This window comes from Indicator indicator, chromosome 25 (assembly GCF_027791375.1).
Source record: "Indicator indicator isolate 239-I01 chromosome 25, UM_Iind_1.1, whole genome shotgun sequence".
NCBI classification, from domain to species: domain Eukaryota; kingdom Metazoa; phylum Chordata; class Aves; order Piciformes; family Indicatoridae; genus Indicator; species Indicator indicator.
Window position 1 is genome coordinate 11726602 of NC_072034.1, and position 21214 is coordinate 11747815.

A 21214-nucleotide genomic window follows, 5' to 3' on the forward strand; every position below is an offset into this window, starting at 1 on the left:
CTTCATTTTCTTGCAACTATAGTGGCTGTATAACCCTAGAAAGTACTTTTAGATTTTAATGCATGTGCACACTTGTCATTAAAAGGTAGCTTCCATATGCACAGTTTAAGTTTTTCTCATTGGTGCTCATTGTCCTAGGAAAGGTCTTGTCAAAAGAGAATTCAGTGAGCACAGGCAAGCACTGCCTGAGGTAACTGACTTGCAGCTGTCCAAATCCCTGGGCAGAGGGTAGTCTACTCTAACCATTACTTTTATACCAGCAAATTCCTCTTGTCCTTTTTTTATGAGTCTCTTTCACATACAGTGATAAATAGAACCATTCTATAGTAAGGCTAGAATTAAAATTTTGCAGTATGAAAAATACATGAAATAGAAAACACAGTGAAACTGTATAAAATAGAATGAACAAGCCCTTAGTGAGCAAACAGAGATTGCATCTGAAGTAAACCATCCTTGGCAAAATCAATTGCAAAAGTATCTGGAAAGAAATATGCACTCTATTAATTTTACACTTTGATGAACATGTTTTATGCATTTATTAAAATATCTTTTAGACTAAGTAACACTTTTAAAGACCAAAAAGAGAAGTAAATATTTTATTCAAATTAGTTGTGTCTAACATCCAAAGTTTATCATATGTGCTGTGGGTAAGTGATTTAAAATTCATAAAGCTGCTCTGGCTTGTATAAGGAAGCAATTTTGCTTTATACAGAGAAATTTACTCTGAAAAGTAAAACTAAGCATTTTGTCAGAAAAATACCTTTGAAACAGATATATCATCTGTAATAACAGGTATGAATTTCTTTTCTATTTTCTTTTGTATTTTTCCAGTCACACTTCAGCTGTGGATATTTGCCAGAATTTTGTTGAGAGCCTTCTTCTATGGTTACTTCAAGCTAAAGAGATTTGGCTGCAAATCTGTTTCAGGGTTCCTGAGCTTTTACTGGGAGATTTATCTCCAAAAGTTTTCCTTCATTTCACTTTAAAGAGTTTACTAAAATCGACAATTTTTTCCTATACAGTTAGTAACAATCATTAAGATTTCTTCATGAAGGGCACCACTGTGAGAGTCCTCTCACAAGGTGTAACACAGGAATAAAGAAAATATCCTGAATTAAGTCTTGATAAAGCATTACATGGAAGAGATACAGAACCATTGGCCCTGTACCTATGTACCATCCACAATATTTCTTTCTACTTGACACACTGAAAGTGAAATTACTATTCTGCATAATTTGCTCATATCTCTAAGAAGGCAGCTGGGTCACTGAGAACCTGTTATGTTACACAGTATTTAGACTGTGGTACACTTTTACTACAGCCAGAAGCTGATTGATTTCTTCTAGCTTTCAGGTACATCAGGGAACAATGTTCAAAGCCTGGAGAAAGTGGATGGGAAGTGAAGGATTATAGTGAGGCTGGGCTCTCCGGGAATAGTAATTAGGGCCAAGCAGAAAGACAAATCTATATCCAAGTTTCATCAGTAGCTTTTGCTGAGAAAGAAGACAAGTGCACCACCACCACCAACATGCAGAGGACATGCCTCCTCCCTGGAAGTGTTCAGGGCCAGGCTGGTTGGGCCTTTCAGCAGCCTGGTCTAGTGAAAGGTGTCCCTGCCCGTGGAAGGTGTCCCTGCCCATGGCAGGGCAGTTGGAACTGGATGATCTGGTAGCACAGCTGTGGTTTTCACTGCAAATGTGAAGAGCTGTGTGGAATGCTGAAGTGAGTGTTCAGCAGTCATGGAGACCTACTCTAGGTGACCCTGCTCTAGCAGGGGAGTTGGACTGGATGATCAGTTCAAGAGAGACAGAGACCTGCTGGAGAGAATCCAACAGAGCCATGAGGATGATTAGGGGAACTTGAGCATCTCCTCTATAAATAGAGACTGAGAGCCCTGGGGATATTTAGTCTGGAGAAGAGAAGACTGAGAGGGAATCTGATCAATGTCTATAAATATTTGAGGGGTGGGTGTCAAGTGGAGGGGTCCAGGCTCTTTTCAGTGGTTCACAGTGATAAGACAAGGAACAGTGGGTTCAAACTTGAACATAGAAGATTTCACCTCAACATGGGGAGAAACTTCTTTACAGTAAGGGTGACAGAGCACTGGAACAGGCTGCCCAGGGGGGTTGTGAAGTCTCCTTCTCTGGAGACTTTCAAACCCACCTGGATGCATTCCTGTGCAGACTACCCTAAGTGATGCTGCTCTGACAGGGGAGTTGGATCTGATGATCTCTTGAGGTCCCTTCCAACTTCTGGTATACTATGAGACTGTGATCTTTTGAAGTCCCTTCCAAACCCTAACATTCTGTGATTCTGTCACAATTTGCTTGCTTTTGAAAAGCCCATCTTGCATCTTGCATATATTCTCCTACTTTCACAAAAACTCAGCCTTTAGAATAATCTGACAAAGTTGTCTTGTGAGTGTATTTGACTTATGCACCACCATTGATCCCTTAAACCACTAAGATGTTATAGAGAACCAGAGCACAGTATCAAAAAAGGCTGAGCAAACCATTCCCTGTGGATCAATGCTCAAAAATTTTTCCAAAGTGAGATTGCAAATTTTTAATTGGAAAGTACCTTTTAATGAAACTAAAACCTCCTGAGGAGGGGAAAAAAAATCTGCATATTGGTATTTATAAATAAACCAGGAACTAATAGGATGAGTACATTCAAAGTCTTTGTTCTGAAGCAATACTTGTTTTTGAACTGTCAAGTCAATGCATAATCTAACCTAGTAAAGATGTGGAGTGCTGTTTCATTTTGATAAAAATATGTGACCAGACGCCACATAAAAACAAACAAACAAAAAAACCACACCACCAAACATCAGGAGAGATTGAAAAAGCCTTTTGAAATTAAGCAAAATCTGTAATAAGCCTGTGAGGGTGGGAGAATATAAGCCAGGTTTTTGAAAAGCAAACAATTGAACACCAACAAAAAAAAAAAAATCCAAAACAAAACCAATAAATAAACAAACAAAAAACACTACCACAGCAAAAAAAAAAGGAAAACCCATAAATCTGTCTCAAGACACCCATAACCACTAAGTAATTTGTTTTTTCTCTTCTGAAAAGCAGACACAGTTCAACCTTCCAGCAAGTTTAAGAAATTTCTCTATTTGCAGTTACACTGATAATGCTTTGAACCTTTCCCCTCACTCTCCCAAAGGAGAGGCTTGCTCCCACTTGCTGTTCTGTTCATGAGCCTGAGGAACTGGTCTGTGTTGGCACAGACCCCAGAATGAGAGGTTAAGATTACAGAACAAAACCTGACTCTGAAGGAGTAAAAGGCTCCCACGTGACATAAAACTTCCATGTCAAGTGTCAACATTTTTAGCATTGGGAAAGCATAAAGTGGGAGAGGGGACACTATTCCTTTCCATCTGGTGAAGCTGCTCCCCAGAGCCTATAGAGGGAGCGGGGCTGTCTCCTCAGAACCATCCAGCCCTACGTTTGAAGGCCTCCCCAATTAGTCCTGTAATTTACTGTCACTTAATAAGACAGATCGAGAAACTTGTGCCAGTAGGGATGGAAAAATCCTGGCCTCCAGCTGGGGTGGGTGTTCTCGGAGCTAGCCCAGCTCTCGAGCAGGTACAAAAGGGGCCCACAGCTGAAGCTAGGGACGCAGAAAGGAGACCTTCAGGCTCCGATGAATTACACACCAGCGCCAGGCCCCGGGAACAGCAGATCAGCTCTCACTTTGAAGGATAAATCAAAGCTTTAATCGGGCCTGTCAGTAAAGCAGGTGTTTTGACTGCCTTCACGGTTCATTTTTATGCAAAAGAGTTGCGGGGATACAGAAATCAGGGGGGATTGAAAATAAATGGCACTGACAGCGCTGATCCCACCAGGCGAGGGGGCCAAAACCGGTCTGTCCTTTCACATTATGAAATATACCTAACGGCAGGCTCTGCAAACCCTGCTCGCACAAAGCGCTGTCTGTGCGCCCAGCGCTTGCCTTTCTCTCTTCCCTCCTTTCCTCCCCCGCTTCTTCTTTCTTTCTTCTTCTTTTTTTTTTTTTTTTTCATTTGATATGCCAGGGGCCCTTTTCTATTCTCTGGTGATGAACTGCCCCAGCAGCCACAGCAGGTTCAGAATGTTAAAGAGCCGCCACTCACCCGAGCTGACAAAAGGAACCCATTTTTAAAGGGCTTACAGGACGCTGTAGACGTTACCCGCGGCCCTGTTTTAAGGATAATGTCTCCCTCTCTCTCTTTTTTTTTTTTCTTTCTTTCTTTCCCCCCCCCCCCCCCCCCCCTCGTTTTCATCCTTCTACGAGAGCCACAAATAAAGCGTCATAAAAAGGCGCCACTGAAAATTTTCTAGCATGGACCGGGGTGAAGGGACACATCGTTAGGAGAGAGGCAGTGCCACCACGTCCGTGCTGCTCAGGGGACAGCTCTCTTGCTTCGAGGTTTCTTTTAGTTGGGGTGAGAGAGGACACCCACAGCTACTCAGATTTTTACTCAAATATACTGGGATTTAACCTCACTAAATTCCTAAGTATCGGTATTAAGAGTGGGCATCGTTTTATAGGTTATCCAAATAAAATGTTTTAGCACACTGAGTTGTTGCAGCATGGTTGCAACGTCCTGCAATATTTAAATGGTGGTTGAGGAATGTTCTAACATCCCAGACTTTGCCAGAAAGAGAAAAGGAAGGTCTGTCTCTGTGGTTATGTTATAATTCGATCCTTTTCACAGTGTATTCTATAAAATAATTTGAAATATTACTCCAGGGCACAGCTAGTAAATTTCATTTATCATTTACAAGTCATAAAGCAGGCAAGGAAAAACAAAAAAAAAAAAAAAGAGAAAGGCAAGTGCTTCCCCTCCTGTAGTTTTACATACAAAGTTATTCATGTCTAGTGGCACCACTCACAAATGAGTTTTTCACCTGCTTTACCAAGGAACTGATTCTTTTGTCTTTTCATATAAAAATATATATATTTTTTAAAAAAAAGCAGTGCCCAGCTGGCATATCCTTAGGACAGATTGCCTGAGGACAACTTTTACAAACTATTCATGGGCTACATGTAAATTAGGGAATTCATTATGCTTGATTGTGATCATTCATACTGCTGTTTCTAAAAACAAAACTTTGCATCTTTGTAAAAATAAGAAAAAGGGTGTATTTTATAACTTAGTTGCATAGGAAACTAGACCATTACCTTTTTTTTTTTCGAAGATAATCTGGTGCACTCAGTCTCCATAAACATTTATGCATCTTTGGGTTTTGATCCACTGAACTACTGCTTGAATTCTAAAGGAACTTTCATATATAAAAGTCTCCAAAGAACAAGTATTTGTGGGCTTCTTGCAAGTAATTTAGACTCTAATTTTCCAAAGACACATTTTTACTTATATAGTAATTCATTTTAAAATAGTAAGATAATGCTACTTATAAAATAAGCATTTTCTACTCAACCCCTAGGTGTTGCATATCATCACCAGTACTCACATTGCCTTTCTACCAAATTAATTTCAGTACCAATTTCTCATGCCAATGAAGTTATTCCATGCCAATATAATTCCACACATGCTTGCCATATAAGCCTCAATTTTCTCAACTATTTCAGGGCCTCAATTTATGCAGGCTTTGAAAATGAACTGCTTCCAATAATTTGCTTGAAGAAAGATGATACAAGTCATTAATCATGGCAAATATATTTAGGTAGTGTGGACGTTAGCTAAAAATTCATTAACTTTGCTCTCTGGAAGGATTGCTGTGCTACAAAATATTTTGGACGTTTAGATCATAAGGTGATTCCAATGTTTTGATTAACAGTCTCTTAAAAAAGAAAAAAAAAGGAGAAAGAAGTTCAACAAAATGTAACAAGAATCAAAAGTCTAATTCAGATTTGCCAAGTCCCTGTTCCTGACCATCTGTTTAACACCCTTGTTGTGTGTCCATTAGCTGTGTGCTAGTCTAGACACAATACAATAAACAATAGTTAATAAATAACACAACCATATTTGCATGCATTCATCTTCCACAGAGCTGCAAAGATTTCTCTGATGAAAGACATTATTGGGTTTGTAGGTGACCTAAAACTGGTTGCATTGTCCTGAGTACAGAGGATTTTTCTGGCATAAGAAAATGTTTGAATAACTAAACCTTCTGATGTGCACTGTCAGCAAATGCCTCAGCTCTGAACAATGGACATATCACTTGTGGGAGTAGAATCAAACATTCCTTTTTTTTTTTTTTTTTAATTTCAGGTCAATTGTTTCTAGAATCAAATATTCCTTTTTTTTTTTTTTTTTTTTTTAATTTCAGGTCAGTTGTTTCTAATTGGTCTCCCATGGACAAAATTCAGATTTCTGCCTTCCCTTAGGACTTTATCTTCCTCACAAATAATTTTTGGTATTGACAGATTGCCATCTACCTCCCATCAAAATGTCAAATCTTCCCATCATTTGTTGTTTCCAACAATTTCAGATGTGACCTACCATGCAGGGATGAAGTCTGACTCACATATCTCAAAATGCCAACATAAGGGCATGAATTGGGGTGAACAGAAGATGAATATATTGCAGTACTGTAAATCATTGGGGGAGGGACATTTCCCTATAAATCTCCAAAGTTCAGCCTTGAAGATTTCTGTAAATGGGCATGGGTGGATTGCAAAGTTCACTATTTCTGGCTAGAACTGGCTTTTGTCCCTGCTACCCTCAGTCCAAAGACAATTTGCTTCCACCCATTTCCTACCCAGTGGCACAATGTGGCAAGAGTTTATTTATATCATGTGTTTGTATCACTGCTTTCACAGTTGGGATTTCAGGCCACAGTGGGACATCTAGACACGGCAGGAATACAAAAAATAACAAACAATAGTGCCTTCAAGCTAAAAACCTACTCCCCAGATAGGCTCAGAATCATTAAAACCAGCAAATACTCAGCAGTTTACCCAATCCCAGTTAGACCACAAAAAGAAAAGTGTGAGACAGAAAGGAGGAGAAAGAGAGAAGTCAAAAAAATTTACTTACTGAAGATAGTGTTTGGTTGTTTATTTTATTTACTTATTTTAAGCCTCATAGAACAGTTTTAATGTTCATTGCTTTCAGGTTTCTAAATGAATTATAAATGCTGGCTTTGATTTAAGTATATTCAAATGGACAGGCAGCCTACTTTTAAGAGGCTCTGTCTCAGCTGATAGTTAAGGACACTGAATTGTTGGAGCATGTCCAAAGAAGAGCAATGAAGCTGGTGAAGGGTCTGGAGAACAAGTCATATGAGGAACACCTGAGGGAACTGGGGTGGTTTGTCCTGGAGAAGAGGATGCTGAGGGGAGACCTTCTTGCTCTCTACAGCTACCTGAAAGGAAGCTGGAGCCAGATGGGTAGTGGTCTCTTCTCCCAAGTAACTAGCTACAGGATGAGAGGAAATGGCCTCAAGTTGCACCAGCGGAGTTTTAGATTGGACTTCAGGAAAAATTTCTTTATTGAAAGAGTGGTCAGGCATTGGAAGAGATTTCTCAGGGAGGCAGTGAGGTCAATGTCTCTGAATGTGTTAAAAAAAATGTGTAGATATTATGCTTTGGGACATGGTTTAATGGCTATGGTGGTGCTGGGTTGGACTCTGTCACAGAATCACAGAATGTTAGGAGTTCGAAGGGACCTTGAAAGATTATCTAGTCCAAGCCTCCTGCCAGAGCAGGATCACCTACAGGAGGTCTATGATCTTAAAGGTCTTTTCCAAGCAAAAAGATGCCATAATAATACATAATGTAGTTGTCATCACCATACTGTGGCGATATCTCCATTCTTTTAATGAAAACCAGACATGAGTGTACCTGCATTAGTCTGGTTTTTAATTCATTAAGGAATCGGGAGTATCTAAGCCACATGTATAGGCATACAAGCCCAGAAGCTCTAGTCTTGGTTTTCAGTTTAACATCCACAGCAAACTTGCTGTACATAGTGCTCATTTGTGACAATATGGGGTGGAAACAGTGCTGAGTAGCTTGTTGTCCTCCCCTGGGCTTCACAAGCTTTTAGGTTGCTTTATTTTCAGTGGAGTTCTCTTTGTAGTGGAGTTCTCTTTAGTAGCTCAAGATAGTTAAGTATCTAGATAAATTAAAAGATCAGCATTTCCATCCCTAGCTAACAATAGATTAAGATGGAGTTTTTTGTTTTCTTTTGTTTTGTTTTCATAGAATCATAGAATCAACCAGGTTGGAAGAGATCTCCAAGATCATCCAGGCCAACCTATCACCCAGCCCTATCCAATCAACCAGACCATGGCACTAAGTGCCTTATCCAGTCTTCCCTTGAACATCTTCAGGGATGGTGACTCCACCAGCTCCCTGGGCAGCCCATTCCAATGGGCAATCACTCTCTCTGTGAAGAACTTCCTCCTGATATATTGTGGGTTTTGTTTTGGTCTTTTTATTTGGGGTGGTTTCTTTTTTTTACCTCCAGGAGGTAGAAGTCTCCTTTATATCATACAGTTTAAACTATGTCAGTTTTGATGCTATTCCTCCCCTTCTGCTCATTGCTGCTCAAGAGAAAAGCTAACAGTAGCTACTCATCTCCTGTGCCTCAGAAGGTGACCATAAGCCTCCCTGGACTTCTCCATTAGGCTCTGGGCAACAACTTACTTCAGTCACCAACAATATAAACCTCTTTTTGGATCTTTCTCTCCCAGCTTTACATAGGAAAGCACTGGTGAAGCATAAGACCTTAAGCAACTACTCTTTCATTCAAAAGTATCGGAGATCAAAGGCAAAGCCTTCCCCAAAACACAGTAATCAGTTAATCATATTGGCCAGATATTGCAGCTGATCTAAATCTGCTCAGCTCTTATAACTTCAAAGGACTTAGCCTTTTTGACACCACGAAGATCAGACTCCCAATACTCTCAGATCTTGCAGACGTCGCATGGTAACAGTTGCAAAAACATTTGTTGTCCAGAGCCTCTGAGACAAGCAGATTCTCTTTGCTATTAAAAGAAGGCTACAGCACAGTTTGGCTTCCTTCACCCCCACCATGTCACATTGCAAGATGCCAGAACAATTCTTTTATCAAAGCAAACAAATAAATAATAACAAAAAAGGTTTCATTAAGCTTTAAAGCTGTTAGCTACTTCATTTCAGACTGTTCACACGTTAAATGTGCATTTCTAAATATTTTTTTATGCCAGCTTCTTTGTCCTGATCAAGTGTGCATACTGCATGTTACTTACAGTAGCAGGAGGACTGACTGCTTGGGATTGCATTTCAAAAGGCACACCACAAACACCTTCAGCAAAAAGAGGAGTCTTGAGTGTAACTGTGCTTTCAAAAATATTAAACAAAACCCAGTCAGGTGGCTTCAGAGTAATCTGCCAACATATTTAGAAAAACATGCTATTAAAAAAATAATAAAATAAAATCAAGCCCAGCTAAACTACTGGAACAAAAATTCCACAGGGTAAAAATTACTAAATAAATAAAGAAAACAGATTATTTTCTGGCAGTGGTAGTAATGTCTGTAGTTGGGTGATTGCAAAAAAAACAACTCACAAAATTACTCAGTCTGAATTTCTACCCATGTGACCTGGCTTTCGTAGTAGTGGTTACAGGAATGAACTTCAAAAACAGAATGAAAAAGAGCACAGAGCTGAACAAACAAAGAGGGAGAGGCATATCACATTTAGTTTAAAATTCTGTTATTTTGAACTGCCTTTCTTTAAGACAAGTCAAAGGCACTTTCCCCCTTTTACAATGAAACTTTGATGTCACTTTTATCATTCTCTGGCTGCCAGGCCAGAAAAGAGCTCAAGTACCATAATTATTTTATATTATTATTAACATTTCCAAATTGCTGCCCAGGAACTTCTTTGGCACATCATTTGTTGCCTGTCAGAACTGATCTTGAGGCCACAGGCATATCTCCAACACAGAGGTAGCACAGCCCCCCAGGAGGATGGCTGAAAGGAAGGTTTTGAGGTGTGAACCTGAAGAGATGGTAGTTTCTACAGCAAACCAAGTCATGATCACAGTGTTTGGTCACTTTCTTGTGCCAATAAATTCAACAAAAGCATTCCATGTGTCAGTGTAAAGGGGTTTCCCATCTCTATGATCATCTCCCAGATCTCATCTCCCCTACCCTACTGTTTCACTTGCTGCCCTGCTTCCCCTGCCTAAAAGTGACTGGGTGGGGCTCCCTCCAGAGTCTCTTCATGTCATTTCTGAATACGGACAGAGGGGACACGAGAGAGTGACATGAAATGTACTTTCCCCTTCTTTCTTTGCTAGCACTGGGAAATGGCCTGCATAATCTGATAAGTATTTTCTGCCTCTAATTTCCACCCTGCTATGTTTTGCAGGAACTGAATGAGCTGCTCATGCAGTGTCCCTTGCCAGTCCCTGGACTAAAAGAAATATTCTGCTCTTTCACTTAGGTCCCCTATTTCTGCCTTTTTTCTTTTCTTTGTTTTTAATTTGCACTTTTTTCTTTTTCTTCTTTTCCCCTCCCTTCTTCAAAATCACTATATCATTTATTTTGCCCTACAATTCCTCTATGTCCCTGATTGTTACAGAATTTTCTTCAAAGTCCCAAAATCCTCCACTGCTGAAAACCTACATTTAAATTTAAATATGCACCTCTGTTACTCATCACTTTAGTTCTCAACAGCCTCCAACTAAGTAAGCACACACAGAGAAGATAAAATTACCCTAACATAGAATAGTACAGGGGGTGCTATGGGGTACTTCCTTCACCCTAATGTTCCCCTACCCTCCAACCAGTTTCTTCTGATGACATGACATCCTGCTCCATGCTACTTGTCAGCTATCCTCCATGAAGAGCTGTGCTCTGTTCTCTAACAGACCAAAATGGTCCTAAGCACTTCTCTTGGACAACCAGCTGCTGATACTACACTCTTTTCTCTTAACCACATTCCACCTTAAGAAGTCACTTTAAAAACAAACTCAGATGTAGAAACAGGAGGAAGACACACACTTGCCCTTTGCAGTGTTAGGGAGATCAGATTTCATGCTCAGTAAACCAGGTACCATTTTCTTTGTTAACACCCTTCTCAACTTAGATCCAGGCCACATCTTCCTCACTGTCTCTCAGCCCTGCTTTTTCTGTTATAGATGGGACATGGGTTTTTAACACACCTTTTTTCTGGATTAGGGAACCAAGTATCTTTCTATAAGCTGCATCACATCAGAGAATACAGAAAATTCATAGATTTGTAGAATGATTTTGTCTGGAAGAGACCTTAAAGGTCACAGAGTTCCAAACCCTTTTTCACTAGCCCAAGTTGCTCAAGGGCTCATCCAACCTGGCCTTGAACACCTCCCAGAGAGGGCACATTCATGTCCTCCCTGGGCAACCTGTTCCAGTGCCTCAGCACCTTTGCTGTAAAGAATTTCTTCCTAATACCCAGTCTAAATCTCCCCTCCTCAAGTTTCAGTCCATTCCCTCTCACCCTATCACTACAAGCCCCTGTAAAAAGTCCCTTCCTGACTTTCTTCAGGCACTGGAAGGCTGCAATAACATCTCCCTGGAAACTTCTCTTCCCCAGACTGAAGAGCCCCAACTCTCTCAGCCTTTCTTCACACAAGAGGTGTTCCTTTTTGTAAAGTGAAGAAAACATTCATATCACCTCATCAGAATACTGATATTCATTTTATAAAAACCTCTTACAACACTTTTGCATTCAGTCATAGCTTGCTTGTCCTCAAGCCAATTCAATTCACCTGGGAACTCTTTCCAATTTTATTCTTTGTATTTAACATACTCTGCATCGATCTCAAAATGCAATGAAAATAAAACAACAACAAAAATCCCATACCAAGAAAACACATTAAAAATAATTCAGAGAACAGATTGAACTCAAGTATTTTTCTGAATTTCATGTTGTGCCATAAAATAAATTTCAGTCCCAGCAGTATGTGTTCTATGTTATTTGCCCAGCAGATTAAACAACCATAAATAATGAGTGATTCAACTGAGTAGCCAGGACTGGCTGGAGTGAATAGGATGTTAACAGATAGTGGAGCACTAGGAGACACCTGTAAATAGTGACTAAATAAGCTTGCTAAATTGAGCTTACTAAAGGCTATTTTTTTCTAATGTTTCAATTACTTATTTTACTAAAGGCTCACCTCAGCATTTTCCAATGTGATTAAAGCCCCTCATGGGTCACAGGCTAATTTACTAAAGCTGTGGAGAGGAATACTGAGAGGGGAAGGAGCCTTTCCAGGGGGTCAGGACCAGGTACTCACCCCCATGTAGGTTGGGATAAGAAAATAACTTTCCTACTATACTGCAACTGGAATTTTTCTGACATCATTAATCTCTTTTGAAATGAGTATTCTAAACTATAAGGTAAAAAAGCAAGGATAATTATGTTCTTTCCAGCAGCCCTCACAAAAACTTTGTTCACATTTGATGGATTTGGGGAGATACTTCAGCATACTCTCCCTTACTTCTGCTTTCAGGTATGGCTCCTTCAAAGAATGCTCTGTGGGAAGATACCATTAAACTATGTATTGCTACTAAATATATAACATTGCTGCAAATGGTCTTTAGAAGCAATATATCAGATCTTATTTAATTTCACTGGTCTTGCACAATGAATCCCAGGTTCAACATTTAGCTAAATTGCCCAGAGACACTCTTCCAACTATGTGTAATGTAAGTGTAAGTAACACTTCTGTAGATTGCCTGGGAACATACTGCAAAACCATTCTCAAGAGAAAAACTGTGGCTAAAATATTTTCTCATGCACCTTCCATCTGGGTGACATTCCTCTCTCATTGCAGATTTGCCCCCAGAACAACCAAACAGACACTGCCCTTTTGCACCCAAGTTTGTTTGTGTTTGCCTCCTGTTGATATTTATAAGAATTGTTTCCAATACCCTTGCAGCATCATCTTAATTTTGGCAGAGGTTTCTGTATGTTCAGGTTCCAAGGGAGATGGAGAGAGCACAAGCTGTCTCCAAATGGAAGGAATCAATTTTCATTTCTGAAGTCAGACAGGCTTTCATTTATTGCCTATTGACTCCATGGAGAGATAATAATGATGTTGTTGCTTTCAGTGAAAAAGACCATTACAGAGGACAAAGCACTCAGTCAAAAAAGACACCAGACGTTCTCCTCTTCCCCAGACCACTCTTCACTCCCCAGGTTACAAGCTGGGCTCTCTCCAGAAGCAGTGTTTGCTACCTGGCCAGCTCAGTCAGAGCCCTGGAGTGTAAAGAGGGCATGAAGCTTTTTGGACCACCGATCAAACAAGCAAGAAGGAAATGAGAGAGTTGGCACAAACCTTCTCCAGAGGCCCAGCACATCAGCAGGTGGAGGAGCTGGCAGAGCCAGCTGCTCTCATCCCACCAGCCCGAAGAGTCGCCATATGTTTGGCTGCCACCCATGCAGCCAAGAGCCCTTGGAACAAGGCACCAAATCTACTCACTAGCACTGATAAACATCCAGCCAAGCTTTAAACAGACCACACTGGAACTGCTGGGCTACATGAGTCAGCTTTGCAGTAACAGAGTCTACCCCAGCCCTCATCAGCCAACCTGTGGCCAGTAAGGCAACAAACACATAGCAGGTGTCATCAGTCACTAATTACTAGGTCGAGTGCAGTGCCTGGCCCACAGGATTTATCCAGAAGGGCACATTTGTCATCTAGCTAAGTGACCCTTTTCTGAGGTACTTAAAACTCTGGAGCACAGCTGGGGCAGAGCACTCCTACTCTCCAAGGACTGACTAGCTCCTTTCCCTGCCCTTCCTTTTTTTCTTGGAAATCCAGGATAAGAAGCAGCATAGGAAGTGAAGGGGAATAAGTATTTTTCTAGTTCAAAACAGACTGTTAAAATATTAACAGTGCCTTCTGGGTGGCTTTCCTTGAGTTTCAGGGAAATGGTATCCATTCTTATTCTTTCACATGTTAATTAAAGTTGATACATGGTTTGCCATCCTACTGCAGCTTCATTGCAATGAAACACTACCAGCAAAACCTTAACACAACAGAGTATTTTCAGAAGTTCTTCTAGTTTGGGCAACAACAGAAAAATGGGACAAGCAGAGGAAATAACTACAAATCAAAAGCCTACACACATTGCCTGCCATAATATATTTGGTCTTTTATACTGTTTATGTGCCCACACTAGGTTATGTCCCATCCAGAAAGAAGAAGCAACATCTCCAATGCTTATGAATGTGTTTTCTCTTTCAGTATTTGCTTATATTTCAATCTAAAAGAAAAATCACTAAACGTAATTACAAACCAGTAATGAGTTGCACAGAGATTCTTATTTTATATTCCAATTTATATAATTCTCAGTTCAGCCACCTCAGAACCCCACAGCGTGCACAGGCACTCACGAAAACATCATCCATCCATCTTTCCTTCCTCCCTCTCTTCCTTCCTTCCTTCCTCCCTTCCTCTCTTCCTTTCTTCCTTCTTTTCCTTCCTTCCTTTGTTCCTGTCTTCCTTCCTTCATTCCTTTTTTTCTTCCTTCCTTTCTCCCTTCCATTCCTTCCTCCCTTCCTCTCCTTCCTCCCTTCCTCTCTTCTCTTTTTTTCCTTTTTTTTCCCTTATTTTTTTTTTTTACCAGTTTTAAATCAAGTGCATGGACTCAAGTGGCTAAGCTTCATGTTTTAACTTCTGAACTTTCGCTCTAGTTTAATGGCCAAATAATTGTGTTGGCTCCTTTCTGACATATTTTTAATATGTGCTTTTCTTTTGCCCAACTCTTGTATTTTGAGACTGCAGCTAATGGCATGTGCATACCTTTTCCATAAAGCAGTTTCTCTGCGGTCTGAAGAAATGAGGTAATTTAATCTAATGCTTGCAAAAATGCAGGGATACAGATGTTGACAAATCTTCACCGTTGCTCTGCACAGTTAGCTTGGGACTTGAGCATCTCCCCTGTGAAGAGAGACTGAGAGCCCTGGGGCTGTTTAGTCTGGAGAAGAGAAGACTGAGAGGGGATCTGATCAATGTCTATCAATATCTGAGGGGTGGGTGTCAAGTGGAGGGGGCCAGGCTCTTTTGGGTGGTTCACAGTGATAAAACAAGGAACAATGGGTTCAAACTTGAACATAGAAGATTTCACCTCTACATGAGGAGAAACCTCTTTACAGTGAGGGTGACAGAGCCCTGGAACAGGCTTCCCAGGGGGGTTCTGGAGACTTTCAAAACCCACCTGGATGCATTCCTGTGCAGACTCCCCTAAGTGATCCTGCTCTGGCTCGGGGGTTGGATCTGATGATCTCTTGAGGTCCCTTCCAACCTCTGATTTACTGTGAAACTGTGATACTCTTTACGAGTGTTTTGTTGCAGACTTTTGTCAGTGATGCTGAAGACATCTGTGTTGAGTAATGCAGAGCATCAGAATGGATTATTGCTGTCCACCCACACTGGCAGAAAGCCACTGAGTTTTCAGCTGTTTACAAATGTTTTCGATGATAAATCTCTTTGCTATTTCCCCTATGAAGTTACACACTCAAGCATGTGCAACATGCACTTCGCTGCAGTAAATGCTACAGTGAGACAGGAACCATTGGACAGACCTGGATTTTGCTTGCCCTTTGACAGACACATTTACATTTATGGTTTTGTTTCACAGATTTTTAAGGCATGATTGTGATAACCTAACTGCGTTCCTCAAGGCAGTGCAAACACCATTTGCCTATTGCAACACTGCAAATGTAATGCTCAATTACATTGCCTTTCTAACTTAACTTAAAAGTTTTAACTGTAGGAATCTTACAGAGCCAGGTCAGATATAAGCTTCCACAATAGCAACAACAAAAAATCCCAAGCTCCCAAGCTGAGGATGTGTAAGGATTTTGATATCCCCCACTAATATTTTGGAAAAATGATAAATAGATCACTCCAGCACAAACATTTTTTTTCTTGTCTGTATACAAATCAACATGGTCTTTTTTAGTTAGGTGACCTAACTATTGTAAGAATTTAAGAAAGCCAGATGGGTCAAAATAAGCTCAGGTGGCCTGGAGCCTGCCAATTTCCCAGCTTTATGTTTCCATTTCATCTGAATAAAAAAAAATGCCCATCATTCTTTGTCAGCAGTGCACTAAGCTGCTGTGGTTGTTTGTCATCATTTGTATAAAAGCTAAGCAGGTTACCTGTTAGTTTGCAAATATTGTGGATAATAAGCATTACTTGAAGCAGCACAGGCATGATTAACAAGAAAAATAGATTTTTTAAATTCTGTTTCTCTTTAACCTATTCCTTTTTTTCTTGCCTAGTGCTATATTAATTTAGAAATGGATTTTTTTTTCCACAGGTAGTATCTTTAGCTTATTAAGCCATAAGATTCTTACAGTCAGGCTCTTCCAAGGCATCAGCAATCAGCCTCTCTTAGTGCCCTGTTCAGGATTAAATAGAAATTTTCTCCATGATCCATCCATATATGAAAAACTGATTATCAGGTTCACATGTGCCTCTCTTTTTTATTTCAAACATATTTTATAACAATGCACTTTTAAATGTGTACAAATGTGTAAGGATAGCAACTATTTTATTTCAAGACCAGATGGAGCCTGTGAAAAAGAGACACAAACACAATCCTCTCTCATCTAGACTTTGCTTATTTTCCTGTCTTAGATACTTTTTTTTCTGTACATAATAGTAATTGGATAGTCTGAATTCTCCTTCTGACATCTAAAAATAATCATGGCTGAAGTCTTATCTTTTTAAACGATAAAGACTCTACATTATGAAAAGTTATTGCAACCAGAGTACCATGTGTGAGAGACTTTCATTTTCCATATGCAGCAGCAAGAGCACTTCCTTTTAAGGCATAATTCATAGTTTCTATTTAACATTGCCATGGTGACCCTAGGACACTGCCTTACCAGCTGGGAAAGGAATCTTGCCAAGTGGGTAAATATTGCAACTCAAAAACGCCATTTTTTTGCACTGAATAATTTAGTTCAAAAAGACTTCAAAGTTATCGCTGTCCATATTTGCTGTGAAGACTCTGTGGACTTTACATGCACAGAGCTCTCCTAGACCACATGGAACAGGCTTGGCTTCCCAGTCCCTTAACTCCCCACTGCTAGATTTATATTTTTACTCAAAAAAAAAAAAAAAAAAATTCAGTGTTTCAGCTAGATGAAGAGTGTGAGTATCCAAACCCGTAAGAGAAAGGACAAAATGATGAAGGAATTATTTAGATGAAAGAAGTAGGAGTTAAGGTTCCTCTCACACTGATTTTCACAACTATTTAAGGCTAAATGCACAAAAGAACACATGTGCCTTTTAACAGAGCAGGTTCTATAGCACTCACATGATTTTTGCACAACATGCTGGAAGAACTTAGCACTTGACAAGTAATGTCAGACAAACCCCAGCTTCAAATCCCTTTCTCTTCCCAGGAAGTTTCAACTTCATGTCCAAACCACTAGCCTACCACGCAACGTCAGATTTCACCAGTGAAGCTGTCTTTGTTTAATGTTTCAAACACATATTTTCATGCTACAGAGAGAAAAGAAACAGATGAGAGTTGAGGGGTGACCGCTTGGAAGGGCAGACAATTGCTTTCCGGTGCCTGTTACAGTGTGCAGATCTCATTTTCTCTTACTTGTACTTTCTCTGCAGTTCAGCCTTGTGTGTGTGTGCATTTAGATATTTCAGCACTGTCTAGGAGTGCCTGAGTTAGGCAACAGATTGCTTGCCCCAAATCATTCAGGCATCTAGAGGATTTAATATTGGTTTTGCATGGGAACATATACAGTCAGTCACCCACATGTCAGGAGTCATTGGCAATGCCTATGTCAGAAACACAAAAACTAATCAATGAATAGACAGATGTGTTTTGAGATTCTACATTTAGGATCTAGAGGATAAAAATTATGTAGATGAACTTAAGATTACTTAAGACATTTTGTAGCTCTAAACCTTTGCATTCTTAAAAACTTTTTTTTCATAGAATCATAGGATTGTTTTGGTTAGAAGAGACCTTTAAGATCACTGAATCCAACTGTTAAGACACTATGCTAACCTACTGCTAACTCAACAAGAGAGAGCTGCTTTTGCATTTACTCTTTGAAGGAACTTGGACTAATCTCCATGTGTTGTTCTTCCTGATGAAGTTTAAATATAAGATTTTCTTCACAAGTTCAACCTGCTTGCAGGCAGACTTTGGCTGCTTATCTTGTCTAGGTGCTGCAGCATAGAAAGGTTATGGTTCATACATGCAGCTGACAGTCAAGGTTCTCAAGTCTTGTAATCTTTGGAAACATCTGACAGGCTGCAGAGAAGAGGAGGAAATTAAATTTCCTGGCATATTCTATGAATTTCAATTTTTCATTAAAAAAAAAGATAGGAAACCATAAAGGTTAAATATTTTGTGGTAGCTTTTGTTTGCTTTCTATTGCTGCTCTTAAACTATAAGCACAACCAGGGTGTAGAATGCAATAGAGACTACTGACAGCCACATCCTCCACATCCTCTCAATGTGTTTATCCTAATGGATGCTGAATAGTAAAGTGTGATGCAGTGGTTACAGAAATACTTTAAACGTGAATTAAATAAATGGTTCAAAACAACCCACTGCCTCAAATCATTGTTTTCAACACATTTTTGAGTTTATTCATCTCAGAAGTGTCTAAAAAAGGAAAATGCATATGGAACTGGAGAAAAATCATAGCTGAGCATCCAATAATTAAGCATGTTTCAAACTCTTACCAATTTCATCTATGCTAACAATGACCAAACCAAGAGCATAAAGAAATTGCCTGTGCTTTGGTAACTAATATTTGCTGACTCTTCATGACCTTTTCTGACATTATGATATCAAGGAAAAAAATTTTTTTACATAAAGGGTGAAACTGTGCCAAGCATTTATAGCAACCTAGTGTTCTGGACAGGATAACCACACTGGTGTTTGATGTTTAGAGCACACCATCAACACCTAGCCCTCTATTATTTGCCAAAATGCAGCAAATTCAGAGGGGGGGAATTTATTTATTAAACCTGCAGAACATTAGTTTTTCCCTGCTCTTAACACAGAAGAGATTTGGTGGTAAGGATTTTATCTATGCACACACACACACACATATAATCTATCTCATTTATAAGCGAAGCCTGAGAAAAATAGAGGCTCTAAACAGAGCAGGATTAAGACAGATTTTTCCCTCATTTGCCACAATCTTCACATACTTTAACAAGCTTCCTATCAATAACAAATGCTGCTCTAACTCTAATGCATTTCAGATATAATCTAAAGTAAACATTTTTGCTCCTGGGGACTGGTCTTATAACTGCTTTCTTTACATGATAAGATTCTTGCAGCAATGCACATACCAAATCTTATTGCTGTGCATTGGTACAGAAATCCCCTCTAGGAAAACCTTAGGTGTTTTAAGTTATTTGGATGCCTAACACTGCCAGAGAAATCCATTGCAACCTATTTGTGCTAGAAAAGCCCCCTCTGCAAACAATGGCTCTTTAAATCATGGAGGCTATCCATGTGACATGGGCCAGTGGGCATGAACTGATTTAAGGATTTTAAATTTAAAACAGGTTGGTAATCTCCAGTGGATGATGTGAGTGTGAAAATGGAGCTTATCAAACTGCCCTGCAACTCTGTAGACAGCGCAAACCAGTCTGAGCCCAGAGGGCTAATATTTCCTCTTCTAGAAACGGGAAGCAATTTCTAGCTGCATTTATTTGTGAAGAAGGAATCTGCACCACTTGCAGAGGAGTTTCATCCTCAGCTGCTGATTTCAGACAGCAATGTTCTATCATGCTAATGGAAAACAAGAATAAGTTCTGAGTTTAACAGCTATTGTCAATCTACCATCTCACACGCTTACAACCACCGGTCCCCTCATACACCATGTGTGCCCAGCTGGAACCAAGCAACCAGTGATCTCCTAAGCAGCCATGAGTTTTGTCTTGGGAGCTGTTCTGCCTGAGCCTCCCTCTCCTGTTCCTGCTCCTGTGCAGTCAGTGGGCAGGGAGATACAGCCAGGCACACCAGCCTCATACAGTCACCCAATAAAAGGCACTGGGTGTGGGGGAATTCAAGAATCCAGTGAGGCTTCCTATTATACGTGAAAAATTAGGGAGGATTTGAGGAAAGTGTTCACTAAACCCAGATGAAGAGGTAGGATGTGGAAATTTCAGTCACAGGCAACGTTTCTGGACACTATGTACTTTGTAAAGATGGGAATACAACCATGGGCTGTGCAGGTTTAGTAGGTAACATAGATGACAGGGAAGCAGAGTCAGAAAGATCACAAGGAAGAAGAATGAGGTGGGGATGGGACAACTCAGAGAGCAGAACCAAACTGGATGCTGAGGAAAGGGGAAACTGAAAGGGAGCAGCTGAGATGAGGCAGAAACAACCTAGCTGAGCTGAAATGAGCTCCTGAGATCCTTGGTGTGAGGGGAGAGTGGGAGGGGAGAGTGGGAGGGGAGGACCCAGGTGAGGCTGGCTGGGATCACTAAAGCTTAGTGGTGGGAAGGAAGGGGGAAAACAGGGAAGAGGTTTTCAAATACTTACTGAGTGAGATGTTATGACTTTCAGGAGCAGATGTTGGTGCAATGAAACAGAACTTGTTGGCATTCAAAGGTGCTACAACTCTACAAAACAGAAACAGAGCCTCCAGTTAGAGGATCTTCTGGTATCAGTGCTGATAACCAGACCCATGAAATGTCAAAGTCATATTAACAAAATGACATCTTGACAGTTTCATCTGCCAATACAGATGCTCGGTTAGAAAAATCTGAGACCTTGGTCTTTCTAACCAGCATAGTTATACTCACAAGCTCCTGAAGTGTAGAGAAAAACGAATCTCCAATGTTCAGGTGTCAACAGATGTCTACACACCTACAAAAATGCCTTAACTACCACACTGTGCAAACAATAATGAGATTGAACAACACAAATCATGCTTATGCATGCAGCAAAAACTTTGGCTTTTTAGATAACACTAAAGAGGACTTTTGTGCACCTCTCATAAATAAAATTATTCCCTAAGGTACTTTACCTGCAGAACTCTGCACAATAAAGGTATTTGCCAGCTTGTAGGCCCAGTTCCACTTGGATTATTTTTTCAGACTTCTGGAAAACAAAAAAACACACACACACAAAAGGAGAAACACAACCCAAAACAACCAACCACTATAAAAATACACATCTGCAGCTCTAAATGGAAGCCCCAAAAGAAGGTTTTCTGGACAGCTCTCCTGAAATAAGCGTCAGGAGTTCAGAACCTCATAAGGCTCAACA